General features: G+C 40.9%; 1 long non-coding RNA gene across 6 annotated transcripts in view; it reads right to left on the bottom strand.

The window, feature by feature from the left end:
• Positions 1–4,506: 4,506 nt before the first annotated feature.
• Positions 4,507–14,700, bottom strand: part of LOC120096308 (uncharacterized) — a 31,201-nt gene continuing 21,007 nt past the window's right edge. For all 6 annotated transcript variants that reach the window (XR_005492617.2, XR_005492615.2, XR_010057092.1 and 3 more), the window contains 2 exons: positions 5,309–5,484; positions 4,507–5,112 (listed from right to left, as the gene is read on the bottom strand). This is a non-coding gene — a long non-coding RNA (uncharacterized LOC120096308). The remainder of the gene's footprint in view (positions 5,113–5,308; positions 5,485–14,700) is intronic.

Genomic DNA, 14,700 nt, shown 5'->3' with positions numbered 1-14,700 from the left:
AGGGAAATACATCTGCGCTTAGTCCCTGTTTTTGTAACTTCCGAGCTGTTTGCAGGGCATGTTTTTTGAGTTTGCTTTCCTATTTGTCTTTTTTTTTATTATTGGATTTTTTATTTACATTTCAAATGTTATTCCCTTTCCCAGTTGCCCAGCCATAAGCCCCCTATCCCCTCCTCCTCCCCTTCTTCTATGAGGGTGTTCCCCTCCCCAAACACCCCCTTCCCATCCCCCCTGACATTCCCCTGCACTGGGAGGTCCAGCCTTGGCAGGACCAAGGGCTTCTTCTCCCATTGGTGCTACATATACAGCTGGAGCCATGGGTCTGTCCATGTGTAGTCTTTGGGTAGTGGTTTAGTCCCTGGGAACCCTGGTTGGTTGTTATTGTTGTTCTTATGGGGTTCAAGCACCTTTGGCTCCTTCAATCCTTTCTCTAATTCCTCCAATGGGGATCCTGTTCTCAGTTCAATGGTTTGCTGCTAGCATTTGCCTCTGTATTTGACATGCTCTGGCTGAACCTCTCAAACAATAGCTATATCAGGCTCCTGTCAGCATGCATTTCATGGTTTCATCAATATTATCTAGGTTTGGTGGCTGTATATAAATGGGTTGTATACCCAGGTGGGGCAGGCTCTGAATGGCTGCTCCTTCAGTCTCTGCTCCATATTTTGTCTCCATATCCCTCCTATGAATATTTTTGTTGCCCCTTTTAAGAAGGACTGACGAATCCGCACTTTGGTCATCCCTCTCCTTGAGCTTCACGTGGTCTGTGCATATTTATCTTTTTTTTAATTGGATTTTTTATTTACATTTCAAATGTAACAGGGTCCCCATTGGAGGAGTTAGAGAAAGAATTAAAGGAGCTGAAGGGGCTTGCAACCCCATAAGGATAACAATACCAACCAACCAGAGCTCCCTAGGACTAAACCACCATCCAAAGAGGACACATGGTCAGACCCATGACTCCAGCTGCATGTATAGCAGAGGATGGCCTTGTTGGGCATCAGTGAGAGGAGAAGCCCTTGGCCCTGCCAAGGCTCGATGCCCCAGTGTAGGGGAATGTCAAGGTAGGGAGGCAGGAGGGGGTGGGTGGATAGGGGAACACACTCATAGAAGCAGGGGGAGGGAGAAGAGGTGGGGGCTTATGGATGGGAAACAGGGAAAGGGGATAACATCGTTCCCTCTGCTCTTAACCATGAATATGATGAAGCTAGCTGTTTTAAGTTCCTTCCCCGCTTGACTTCTTACATTGATGGAATTGAGATAAAATAAATCCTTTCTGCCCCCGCCAGCGGGGACCCAGTTATTCATGGGGGTCGAGGGGGAACCCATACCTTCAGGAGAACGGGCGAGAAAGAGGAGCAAGACCAAGCAGTGTCCTTGTCAAGGTCTGTTTGTTGAGAGGAGTGTACAGCATTTAAAGCTCTGAAGCAGGGACTGAAGCTTGGGAGCGGGGTGGGGGTGGGGGAGTACTGGAAAGTGCCCAAGGACATAAGGTGAATCATTAGACCGCAAGATGTTCTTCTTCTTTGAAAAAGTCAAGCCCTTCTCAGAAATCTACTCAGGGCAGGGCTCTAGCTTTGCCCAGTCTGGCGATCCGGTCCCAGTCCCCGACACCTTTCTCCGGGACATCCTTCTCTTCCCCCTCTGGCAACTGTAATACAGCTAAACGTCTACGTAATTACAAACAGGAGAGAGTGAATTGTCATCTTTGTGTCCCCAGAGCCTAGCCCAGTGCCCATATGCACATTTAGCTAAGGGTCACTCAGTGAAATGAAGGTATACAAGGGATGCTGAAACAACGCAGAATGCACAACCAAATCCTAGAATATGCCCAAAGACCAGGAAATAATTCAAAATAGATGTCACTAATCATCCAAAATTATAAATGTCACTTTAAATAAAAATCCCAATTCTTCTAGATGAGGCTAATTCTACTTCCAGCAACAAATGAGAAAATATAGCCCAAACCCCTACAAATCTGAAGATTATTTGAATAAATTTCAGTTATATAGCCAGAGCACCATCTACATATTTATTTAAAAACAGTCCTCACTTTTGTGGGCTTCATTACCGGTTACAGAGAGAATGCTACACTGAATACATAAACTTCATCTGCCCACTTCTGGTCCCACCAGCTGAGGACCAGACACCCATACATCTTCCTTGGCTTGTAGTTAATACTTTAGAAGCTTGCCTTCACAGAGCTGTGTGAGCAATTTCTATTAATAACAATGTTACTAGAAAGGAGTTATGGACTTGTTTACTCAACCCATCAGAGCGGATCCCTCGGATAAGCTATGCAAACATACTGAGCTTCAGTTCCTTCAGTTAAAAGAGCAGAAGGGCAATGCCTTGTGTATTTGATATAATTTATTTCAAGTTGTATAATATCCTTCCTACCTAGTCAGTGATAAATAGTTTGCAGATGGTAAGGGTGAGGAAAATCTCTTAATTGGCTAAATTTTATTATCTCTAGCCACACTGTCCTCTATGAATAGTCATTTTGTCAATGCCAGTTTTAAGGTCTTAATGCATGCTACCATCCAATGATGTGGTTGGTTTTCTCAAGCCTTTGTTTCTGACTCTTAATAATTCAATAGCAGTGGGACACACTTGTCCCTAGTTTAGCTTAGTTGCATTATGCTCCGGTGGAAATCGAGTTTTACACAGACACGTTTTCAAAGGTTTTGGAAATTTTAGGTGAATTACATTCACAAAGCCACCCATAATCCGTTTTCTGGCATGTTCAGAAAAGTAAAAGTGGGACCAGCAAGATGATTCCATGGGTCAAACAACCACTGCCAAGCCTGACAACCCGAGTTTTATTCTAGGACCTACATGATAGAGAGAACAAGACTCCTAAAAGTTCTCCTCCTCTACATGTGCGCTCTGTGTGTGTGTGTGTGTGTGTGTGTGTGTGTGTGTGTGTGTGTGTGTGTGTGTGTGTGAGAGAGAGAGAGAGAGAGAGAGAGAGAGAGTTTTAAAATCTAAAACTACAGGCTGGGAGATGGTTCAGCAGTTAGGAGAGCATTCTGTCCTTGCAGAGGACTTAGTTCTGTTCCCAGCATCCACATCAGGTTACTCACAACAGCCTGTCTGTCACTCCAGCTCCAGTGGTTCTGATGCCCTCTTCTGGCTTCTGGTTTCAGCAGCCACCTGCACTCACAAGTCATACAGATTCAAACAGATAATTAAAATAATTTAATCTTAAGGGTAGTGTATCTTATCTCTTTAAATGTGGAACTTCAATTTTGCATCATAAATGTGTTGGTACTTTATGGCATCGCAATAAAGGAAGGCTAAAACCTCCCCTATCACTTAGTTATTTTTAATCAATGGCTCTCAAAGGCAGTAATACCAGTGGTTGCACTCTCTCCTGGAATATAAGAGGACCCTTCGAGCTGCAGTTTAAGGGGCTGCTCATGCCAGCATTCTCTGGCTGGAATCCAGTTTGACAGTTCAGATGAGAGCAGTTGGCATATTTGCACTGCCTACAACACTCTATAACATGAATATTTACAATGAGAATTCTCATTTCTGCCTCTGCTCCTGCCATTGCAACAATTACAATCGGTAAAATGTTTTTTAACGACCCAGATTTCCACTCAATAAACTCATTTTATATAAAACACATCCCGTCTTAGCATTTCCTGCTCTGCAGTCATCTAAGCCCGAGTTTCTGCCTTTGGGAATTTGCTAATGGATGTTGTCTGTCTATTCGACTCTTCTGTTTTAAATGTGGAAGATTGGTTTATTTCCTTTCCTGCCTTGATTTGTTTGTTGTTCAGTGATTTGCTATTAATATTTAAACATACTCTTCAGATACTATCTCTAATGACTAATATTTCTTACAAAACAAATTATATAGCAATTTATTGCACAAAGAAAATCTACCTATTTTACAAAGTATCGAAATGACATAAAAAAAAAAACTAATCTTAACGTTTAGCCACCTGGTAAACAATATCTCTCCCCCTTATTTTAAATACCATCAAAACATAACTTCATGCTTCTGAAGCTGTCAAAGACCATAAAAGAACCATTTTTCCTGTGTTTTATGCCTATGGATATTTTCTGTAATTGGAAAATAAATGGAGATGTTAAAGATTTTTAAAGTACTTGCTCATTTAAAATAATTATGCAATGTATGATGGCATAAATAACATTTCTTTAGAAAAATGGTTCTCTGTTCAGAACAAAGAAATTTTAATGAAAAGATCAGCACTGATTTACATTTTGGCAAAAACCATTAATGTCTGGCTTGATGAGAGAACAGCTGGATTCCAGTATTTTCTCGGCATTTGATGAGTTTAGTTATGCTATTCTGATCGAAGGCTGTGATGGTTGGAATGAGAAGCGTCCATGAGAGGAGGGTATATTTAAACACACAGTGCCCACTTGGTAGTGCTGTGTCCCCACCAGCGGGGACCCAGTTATTCAGGGTCCCGAAGAGGCTTTCTACCTGTGGGCCAAAATGGGGGTGAAGAGAAGGAGACCAAGCAAAAGTTCTGTTGTCAAGGTCTCATTTATTGGGGTGAACGTTACAGCTTTTAAGGCTTTCAGGTAGGGGGAGTGTCCTTTGTGAAACACAGAGGAGGGGGAGGTGCGGATATAGGTAGTGATAGCTGGAGGCAAAGAGGTCAGGCGGTAGACGATGAGGTCAGGCGGTGGAGACACCGGGTGTTGATTCAGGAGGTAACAGGTATCTGCTAAGGGAGCTGAGGCATCCCTTGAATGTTATCTTCCTGTGCCATAAATTCATGGGAGAGGCTTTCATCCAACAATCTTAAGACTTAAGGCAGTCATCTTAGGGGTGAGTCTCTGTGGCCAAACAGCCCAGAGTCACCTAGTCACTTTGAACCATGCAGTTCAAAAAGCGGCTAGGCCCAAATCCAATATGGCTCCCTGCAGTGCTGTTGCAGAATCTTGCTGTTGCGGAGAAAGAGTGTGTCACTACTGGTGGCCTCTGAGAATTTACAGCCTTGTCCCACTTCCAGTTCTCTCTGGGCTCTGTTGTTTGTAACTGGAGAGATGATCCCTCAGCTCTCGGCTCCCGTCACCACGCCTGATGCACCATACCTCCTCACCACGACAGACTCTTGTCCTCTGAGACTGGAAGCCAAAATGAAAGGCATTTTCTTTCATAAGTCATGGAACTTCATCACAGCCTCAAGAAATAATTAACATACTGTAGAAAGCAGTTAGAATAACTGTTTCTTGTGGCATTAATAAAACGGGCAGAAGTGAGATTCAGGGAAACAACGCAAAATGTGGAAATAAATAGATTAAACTACTATGGAATTATTACCTTGTTTGGGATGTGTCAAATGTCTAGTTTAAGGTAAATGGAGCTAGAGAAGGCTCACGACACTGTGCATGGATGTGCACCAGCGGCCACATCCCCAGGACTCATAGGCAGGCAGAGTAGCCGGCACTCCCAGCACGCAGAAGGTGGAGACAGGGTGCCTGGAGCAAGCTGGCTCCCTAGAAAGCATAGAAGTGATGAGCTCGGGTTCAGGGTGCATGCACACACACATTAAAGCATGGATACATACACATGCACAGCACATGTACACGCAAATGATAAACTGTAAAAATCCAAGGGTATGAGTTGTGATCTCAACTGTAATTACTAAAATAATAATGTAGAACTATTTGACCAAAACATGACAGCAAAGAGAAAATGGAATATCAAAAAAAATTGCTTAATGGACTGAAGGCAGAAAAGGGCAGGATAATTATAGAAAAGATGAATATATCTGAAAGGAGAGACAAAGGCATATTGATGTAATGCCACTAATAATTACTAGCAGAGGTGGCAGGCCCTGTGCTGAACATTTTGCATGGATATTTCATTTTCTCCTCACAACAGTGCAATAGATAGGAACTGCTAATTTCATTTTATTATTAAAAGGAAAGCCAAGGCTTTTAGCAAGAGGCAGAGTCGGCACCCTGAATAGAGCTACATGACCACAAAGTCTAGCAATTCTATTAATCCCTCCACATATAAGCAAAACTAAGACCGCTGACAATGAAGTCTATACATGAGGAGCTCTGTGCACTGTGGGAAAATGTCAGTGACACACTCAGCTCACTGGCTACAGAACGCAATGACTAAAGAGTATCATACTCAAATTGCTTTAGCCCACACTTCCGTAACAGAATTACGACAGGCTTTAAAATATATATAAACAGTTTTAGGATGAAATGTTCTATAGATATCTGTAAAATCCATTTTGTTCATTATGTCTGTTAGTTTCACTGTGTCTCTGTTTAGTTTCTGTTTCCATGATCTGTCCATTGATGAGAGTGGGGTGTTGAAATCTCCCACTATTATTGTGTGAGGTGCAATGTGAGATTTGAGCTTTAGTCAAGCTTCTTTTATGAATGTGAGTGCCCTTGCATTTGGAGCATAGATGTTCAGAATTGAGAGTTCATCTTGGTAGATTTTTCTTTTGATAAGTATGAAGTGTCCTTCCCTATCTTTTTTTTTTGATAACTTTTGGTTGAAAAGCAATTTTACTCTATATAAGAATGGCTACTCAAGCTTGTTTCTTGGTATCATTAGCTTGTAAATTTTTTTTCCATCGTTTTACTCTGACGTAGTGTCTGTCTTTGTTACTAAGGTGTGTTTCCTGAATGCAGCGAGATGCTTAGGCCTGGGCTGGAGAGATGGCTCAGTGGTTAAGAGCACTGTCTGCTCTTCTAGAGGTTGTGAGTTCAATTCCCAGCAACCACATGGTGGCTCACAACCATCTGTAATGGGATCTGACGCCCTCTTCTGGTGTGTCTGAAGATAGTACAGTGTACTCATATACATAAAATAAATAAATCTAAAAAAAAAAAAAAAAGATGCTTAGGCCTGTTTACTTTTCCAGTCTGTTAGTCTCTGTCTTTTTATTGGAGAACTGAGTTCATTGATATTAGGAGATAATAAGGAATAGTGATTGTTGATTCCTGTTATTTTTGTTGTAAGAGGTGAAATTATGCTAATGTGGCTATCTTATTTTGGGTGTGTTGAAAGAAGATTACTTTCTTGCTTTTTCTAGAGTGTGGTTTCTCTCCTTGTGTTGGAGTTTTCCATCTATTATCCTTCGTAGGACTGGATTTGTGGAAAGATATGGTGTAAATTTTGTTTTGTTGTGGAATATCTTGGTTTCTCCATTTATAGTAATTGAGAGTTTTAAAAGAAAAGAATATGCCTTCTTCTTACCACCTCATGGTACTTCCTCCAAAATTGATCATATAATCAAACACAAAACAGGCCTCAACAGATACAGGAAGATTGAAATAATCCCATCCTGTAAGATCACCATAGACTAAGGCTGGTCTTCAATAACAGATAAAGGACAGAGAGCCCACATACTCGTAGAAGCTGAACAATGCTTTACTTAATGATAACTTGGTCAAGGAAGAAATAAAGAAAGAAATTAAAGACTTTTTAGAATTTAATGAAAATGAAGGCAAAACATACCCAAACTTATGGGACACAATGAAAGCAGTGCTAAGAGGAAAACTCAGAGCTCTGAGTGCCTCCAAAAAGAAACTGGAGAGAGCAGCTTGACAGCACATCTGAAAGCTCTAGAACAAAAAGAAAGCAAATACACCAAGAGGAGTTGACAGCAGGATAATCAAACTCAGGGCTGAAATCAAGCAAGTAGCAACAAAAAGAACTATACAAAGAATCAACAAAACCAGGAGCTGGTTCTTTAAGAAAATCAACAAGGTAGGTAAACCGTTAGCCAGACTAACCAGAGGGCACAGAGAGTGTATCCAAATTAACAAAATCAGAAATGAAAAGGAAGACATAACAACAGAAACTGAGTAAATTCAAAAAGCCATCAAATCCTACTACAAAAGACTATACTCAACAACACTGGAAAATCTGAATGAAGTGGACAATTTTCTAGACAGATACCAGGTACCAAAGTTAAATCAGGATCAGATAAACCATGTAAACAGTCCCATAACCCCTAAAGAAATAGAAGCAGTCATTAAAAGTCTCCCAACCAAAAAAAGCCCAGGGCCAGATGGTTTTAGCGCAGAAGTTATCAGACCTTCAAAGAAGACCTCATACCTATACCCTTCAAACTCTTCCACAAAATAGAAACAGAAGGAACACTACCCAATTCCTTCTTTGAAGTCACAATTATGCTTATACCTAAACCACACAAAGACCCTACAAAGAAAGAGAACTTTAGACCAGTTTCCCTTATGAATATCAATGCCAAAATACTAAATGAAATCCTCACAAACCAAATCCAAGAACACATCAAAACGATCATCCATCATGATCAAATAGACTTCATCCCAGGGATGCAGAAATGGTGCAATATATGGAAATCCATCAACATTATCCACTATATAAATAAACTCAAAGGAAAAAAAATGCATGATAATCTCATTAGATTTCTCTCCAAAGCATTTCTCACCATCTAATACAACATTCAACACCCCTTCGTGTTAAAAGTCTTGGAAAGACCAGGAATTCAAGTCCCATACCTAAACAGAGTAAAAGCAATATACAGCGAACCAGTAGCCAACATCAAACTAAATGGAGAGAAACTTGAAGCAATCACACTAAAATCAGGGACTAGACAAGGCTGCCCACTCTCTCCCTACTTATTCAATATAGTTCTTGAAGTTCTAGCCAGAGCAATCAGACAACAAAAGGAGGTCAAAGGGATACAGATTGGAAAAGAAGAAGTCAAAATATCACTATTTGCAGACGATGTGATAGTATACTTAAGTCACCCCAAAAGTTCCACCAGAGAACTACTAAACCTGATAAACAACTTCAGCAAGTAGCTGTGTGTAAAATTAACTCAAACAAATCAGTAGCCTTCCTCTACTCAATGGATGAACAGGCTGAAAAAGAAATTATGGAAATGACACCCTTCACAATAGTCACAAATAACATAAAATACCTCAGTGTGACTCTTGCCAAGCAAGTGAAAGATCTGTATGACAAGAACTTCAAGTCTCTGAAGAAAGAAATTGGAGATCTCAAAAGATGGAAAGACCTCCCATGCTCATGGATTGGCAGGGTAAATATAGTAAAAATGACCATCTTGCCGAAAGCAAGCTACAGTTTCAATGCAATGCCCATCAAAATTCCAACCCTATTCTCCATAGAGTTAGAAAGAACAATTTGCAAATTCATTTGGAATAACATAAAAGCCAGGATAGCAAAAGCTATTCTCAACAATAAAAGAATATCTGGGGGAATCACCATCCCTGACCTCAAGCTGTATTACAGAACAGTCGTGGTAAAAACTGCATGGTTTTGGCGCAAACACAGGTAGATCAATGGAATAGAATTGAAGATCCAGAAATGAACCCATACACTTATGGTCACTTGATCTTTGACAGTGGAGCTAAAACCATCCAGTGGGGGAAAATAAACAGCATTTTCAACAAATGGTGCCGGTTCAACTAGAGGTCAGCATGTAGAAGAATGAAAATTGATCCATTCTTATCTCTTTGTACAAAGCTCAAGTTCAAGTGGATCAGGGACCTCCACATAAAACCAGATACACTAAAACTAAGAAAAGAGAAAGTGGAGAAGAGGCTCAAACACATAGGCACAGAGGAAATTTTCCTGAACAGAACACCAGTGGCTTATATTCTAAGATCAAGAATTGACAAATGGGATCTCATAAAATTGCAAAGCTTCTGTAAGGCAAAGGACACTGTCAATAGGACAAAATGGCAACCAACAGATTGGGAAAAGATCTTTATCAATCCTACATCTGATAGAGGGCTAATATCTAAAATATACAAAGAACTCAAGAAGTTAGACTCCAGAGAGCCAAATAACCCTATTAAAAAATGGGGTACAGAGCTAAACAAAGAATTTTCAGCTGAGGTATATTGAATGGCTGAGAAACACCTAAAGAAATGTTCAGCATCAGGGAAATACAATCAAAACAACCCTGAGATTCCACTTCACACCAGTCAGAATAGCTAAGATCAAAAACTCAGGTGACAGTAAATGTTGGAAAGGATGTGGAGAAAGAGGAACACTCCTCCATTGTTGGTGGGATTGCAAGCTGGTACAACCAACCACTCTGGATTCAGTCTGACAGTTCCTCAGAAAATTGGACATTGCACTACCTAAGAACCTAGCTATACCACTCCTGGGCATATACCTAAAATATGCTCCAACATATAACAAGGACACCTGCTTCACTATGTTCATAGCAGCCTTTTCTATAATAGCCAGAAGCTGGAAAGAACCCAGATGTCATTCAACAGAGGAATGGTACATTTACCCAATGGAGTACTACTCAGCTATCAAAAACAATGACTTCAGGGTTGGGGATTTAGCTCAGTGGTAGAGCGCTTGCCTAGCAAGTGCAAGGCCCTGGGTTCAGTCCCCAGCTCTGAAAAGAAAAAAAAGAAGGAACCAAAAACAATGACTTCATGAAATTCATAGGCAAATGGATGGAACTAGAAAATATCATCTGAGTGAAGTAACCCAATCACAAAAAAAAAAAAAAAACACACACACACATGTATGCACTCACTGATAAGTGGATATTAGCACAAAAGCTTGGAATACCCATACAATTCACAGACCATATGAAGCTCTAGAAGAAGAAAGACGAAAATGTGGGTATTTCATTCCTTCTTAGAAGGGGGAACAAAGTACACAGAAGAAAATACAGGGACAAAGAGTAGAGCAGAGACTAAAGGAAAGGCCACCTAGAGACTGCCCCACCTGGGGATCCATCCCATATGCAGTCATCAAACTCAGTCACTATTGCTGATACCAAGAAGTACTTATTGACAGGAACCTGATATGGATGTCTCCTGAGAGGCTCTGCCAGAGCCCTACTGATACAGATTAAGATGCTTGCAGCCAACCATCAGACTGAGCACAGGGATCCCTATGAAGGAGTTAGAGAAAGGACTGAAGGAGCTGAAATAGTTTGCAACCCCATAGGAAGAACAATAATAACAACCAACCAGGACCCCCCCCCAGGTTCCCAGGGACTAAACCATCAACTAAAGAGTACACATGGGAGTACCCATGGCTCCAGCTCCTTTGTAGCAGAGGATGGCGTTGTCTGGCATCAATAGGAGGAGAAGCCCTTGGTCCTGTGAAGGCTTTTTTCCCCAGTATAGAGGAATGCCAGGGTGTTGAGGAGGGAGTACGTGGGTGGGAAGGGGAACATTCTCATAGAAAAAAGGGGAAGGGTATGGGAAAAGGAGGAAACCAGGAATGGGGATAACATTTGAAATTTAAATACATAAATTATCCAATAAAAATGTATAAGAACAGAGCTCTATTTCCTATAGTTCTGAAGGCTGGGAAGTCCAAGGTCAAGACACAGTCAATTCAGTGACCTGGAGATGACCAGTCCCATTTCCAAGGTGGTACTTTGATGATCCTTTACATGGGGGAAGGCAGAAGGTCCAACCAGACAAATCCTACGTGAAGCATCTTTTCCACTGGCTTTAGTCCCACTCATTAGAGAAAAGACAATATGGCTTTAATCAACTCATAGAAGTATCACTTCTGAAAATTATGACATTGGCAACCCCTGAGCTTTAGAGAGGAGAATATCTATAAATCACAGTGTGTGGGTGTGTGTGTATGTGTGTGTATGTGTGTATGTGTGTATGTGTGTGTATGTGTGTATGTGTGTGTATGTGTGTATGTGTGTATGTGTGTATGTGTATGTTTGTTTGTGTGTATGTGTGTGTATGTGTGTATGTGTATGTTTTTATGTGTGTATATGTGTGTCTATGTGTGTATGTATGTGTGTGTGTATGTGTGTATGTGTGTATGTGTGTATGTGTATGTTTGTTTGTGTGTATGTGTGTGTATGTGTGTATGTGTATGTTTTTATGTGTGTATATGTGTGTCTATGTGTGTATGTATGTGTGTATGTATGTGTGTATGTGTATGTGTGTATATGTGTATGTGTGTGTATGTGTATGTATGTATGTATATGTGTATATGTTTCAAAATAATTTCAAAAACTACAATAAATATACTAACAATATTTTATGTTTTATATAGATGTATATATACAACGTAAGAGTTTGGTCTCCTTCTGTTGTTTCTGTCTACCCATGTATCTGTTATGCCAAGGCATGATATTTGGAGAAAATTTTACTTCGAAACAGTTACATAAATACTCATGGTATTGATTTACTCGAATGGCAATGCCTTCTTTTTAATATTAGGCAAAGTTTTGAAACCTAGTGACAGAAAGTAATAAAAGTCGTTCAATTTAAATCAGTATGTAGCCACACTTAAATTTTCTAAGAGTTATGAAACTTTGAAGAAAAACAGAATGAGAGGAGAGAGAGAGAGAGAGAGAGAGAGAGAGAGAGAGAGAGAGAGAGAGAGATTGCAAAACTTAAGAGAAAATGTGTGTTACTAATATATTACAGCACTGTGGCTTTTTAAGTTCAGAAATTTCTAACAGGCTTATGTAACATAATGCGTTCACCCATTCATTGTTGTTTAATCTTGTGTTAGGCAGGCTGGAGGAGGGTCATGCCTGTGTTTCTCTTTCCTCTGAGGGTGAGTTAAAGACGGCTTGCTTGGTTCTCATAGCTGGGGCACACAGATCGAGGTGTCTGTGAAATCCTTTGGCACACCCTGTGGATATTGGAATATCCAGGGATTGTTCAAATCTTCCTGATTGTAGGATTCTGAATAAATATCTCAACACACCTCACCATGATGAGAAAAGACTCATTCACTGGAGCCTGATGAGAGAAGGAAGAATAGCAGAGCAGGTGAGCTGCACAGGTGCGCACAGTAGGTACCCAAGACCAGCCTGTACTTCTGCACTTTAGAATTGCTCTTGGCAGCTCTAAGTCCGTGAGCATCATTAGCTGTGGCCAGCAGAGCAGTGGCCTCTGCTGGTTCTGCGTCTATGTTCACAGACATGCAGTGATCCTGACTGAAAGAGGGACAGATTGAAATTAGTACAGTCAAGGTGGGCCATCTCAGAAAGCTTAATAAGAGATAGCTGGGTGTCTTCTAATGCCAAAAATTCAAAATTCTTGAAGAAAACATTGTACAAGCCAGGTGATTACATGCGTTGGGGTAAGGCAGGAGAATCAGTAGGACTCTAAGGCCAGCCTGAGCTACACTGTGAATTCCAGAACGACGGGGTGTAGAGTGAAACTTTGTTTCAAAATACTAGTGAAAAGATTGATGAAGCTAGAAAATGCATGCTGAAAGGGACCGGGTATAGATCTCTCCTGAGAGACACGTCTAGAGCATGTCCAATACAGAGGTCAATGCTAGCAGCAAATGACTGAACTGAGAACAGGACCCCCTTGGGGGGAACTAGAGGAAGTATTGAAAGAGTTGAAGGAGCTTGCAACCCCATAAAAACAACAATGCCAACCAACCAGAGCTTCCAGACCACAACCAAAAGACTGTACATGGACTGACCCAGGGCTCCAACTGCATATGTAGCAGAGAATAGCCTTGTTGGGGCACCAGGGGAAGGGAATCCCTTGGTCCTGCCAAGATTGGACCCCCAGTGCAGGGGAATATGGGGGTGGGCAATAAGGGGGATGTATAGGGGGAATACCCATATGGGGGAGGGGGAGGGGAAGGAATGGGGGCTTATGGACAGGGTTTATGATTTAGAGCTGCCAAGAGCAATTCCTGGGAAGTGGAATAACGTTTGAAATGTAAGTAAAGAAATATATCTAATAAAAATTTTTTAAAAAGAAAAGAAAAACAACAAAAAATTAAATTAAATTAAATTGTAAAAAGATAAATACATAGAAAAGAAAGAAAAAAATCTGCCAGTCTCAAATTATTCCATGTGTTGTTTTTACTACTTATTTGTCTATCTATGTATGCATGTATGTAAGTATCTATGTTGCATGTATGTGTGTATGTATGCATGCATGTATGTATGTATGATGCATGCAGGTATGTGTGTATATATGTATCTAAGTATCTATGTATGCATGCATGTGTGTATGTATGTATGCATGCATGTATGTATGCATGCGTTCATGTATGTGTGTATATGTATGTATGTATGCATGCATGTGTATATGTATGTATCTAAGTATCTATATATCTATGCATTATACATATGGTCTAGTTTCCTTTCTGTTGCTGAGGTCAAACACTCCATCTAAAAGCAGCTTGTTGGGGAGAAGGTTTATTTGCCTTATACTTCCAGTTCATAATCCATCATTTGGGGGAAGTCAGAGCAGAAACTCAAGGCAGGAACATGGAGATTCAAGCCCCATGGCAGGAAGCATGGAGGAACAGTGTTTGCTGGCTTTTCTCTGGTTCAATCGTTCACAAGCTCATGCGTACTTAGCTTCCTTACATAGTCCAGAAACACTTGCCTAGGGTTGATGCTGCCCATAGTGGGCTGGGCCCTTCTGCACCAATTAATAATCAAGGTGGGGTTCAGAGTAACCACCCGGGGTGGATAGTCAGCAGTCAAGAACACTGGCTGTTCTTTCTAGGTTCAATTCCCGGAACCCACGTGGCAATTCACAACTGTCTATAATTACAGTCCCTGTAGATCCAATTCCCTTTTCTGGTCTCTGTGGGCATCAGACATGCATGCGGGCATACAGACATACATGCAGGCAAACACCCAGATAATCCCCCACAGATATGCCACAGGGCTATCTGATCTAGGCAATTCCTCAGTGAAGGCTTTTCTCTCAAACAACTCTAGGCTTTCTAGT

The sequence above is a fragment of the Rattus norvegicus genome, chromosome 13, assembly GCF_036323735.1.
Source record: "Rattus norvegicus strain BN/NHsdMcwi chromosome 13, GRCr8, whole genome shotgun sequence".
In the NCBI taxonomy this organism is placed as follows: Eukaryota; Metazoa; Chordata; class Mammalia; order Rodentia; family Muridae; genus Rattus; species Rattus norvegicus.
This window is presented reverse-complemented; position numbering and strand designations above follow the sequence as displayed.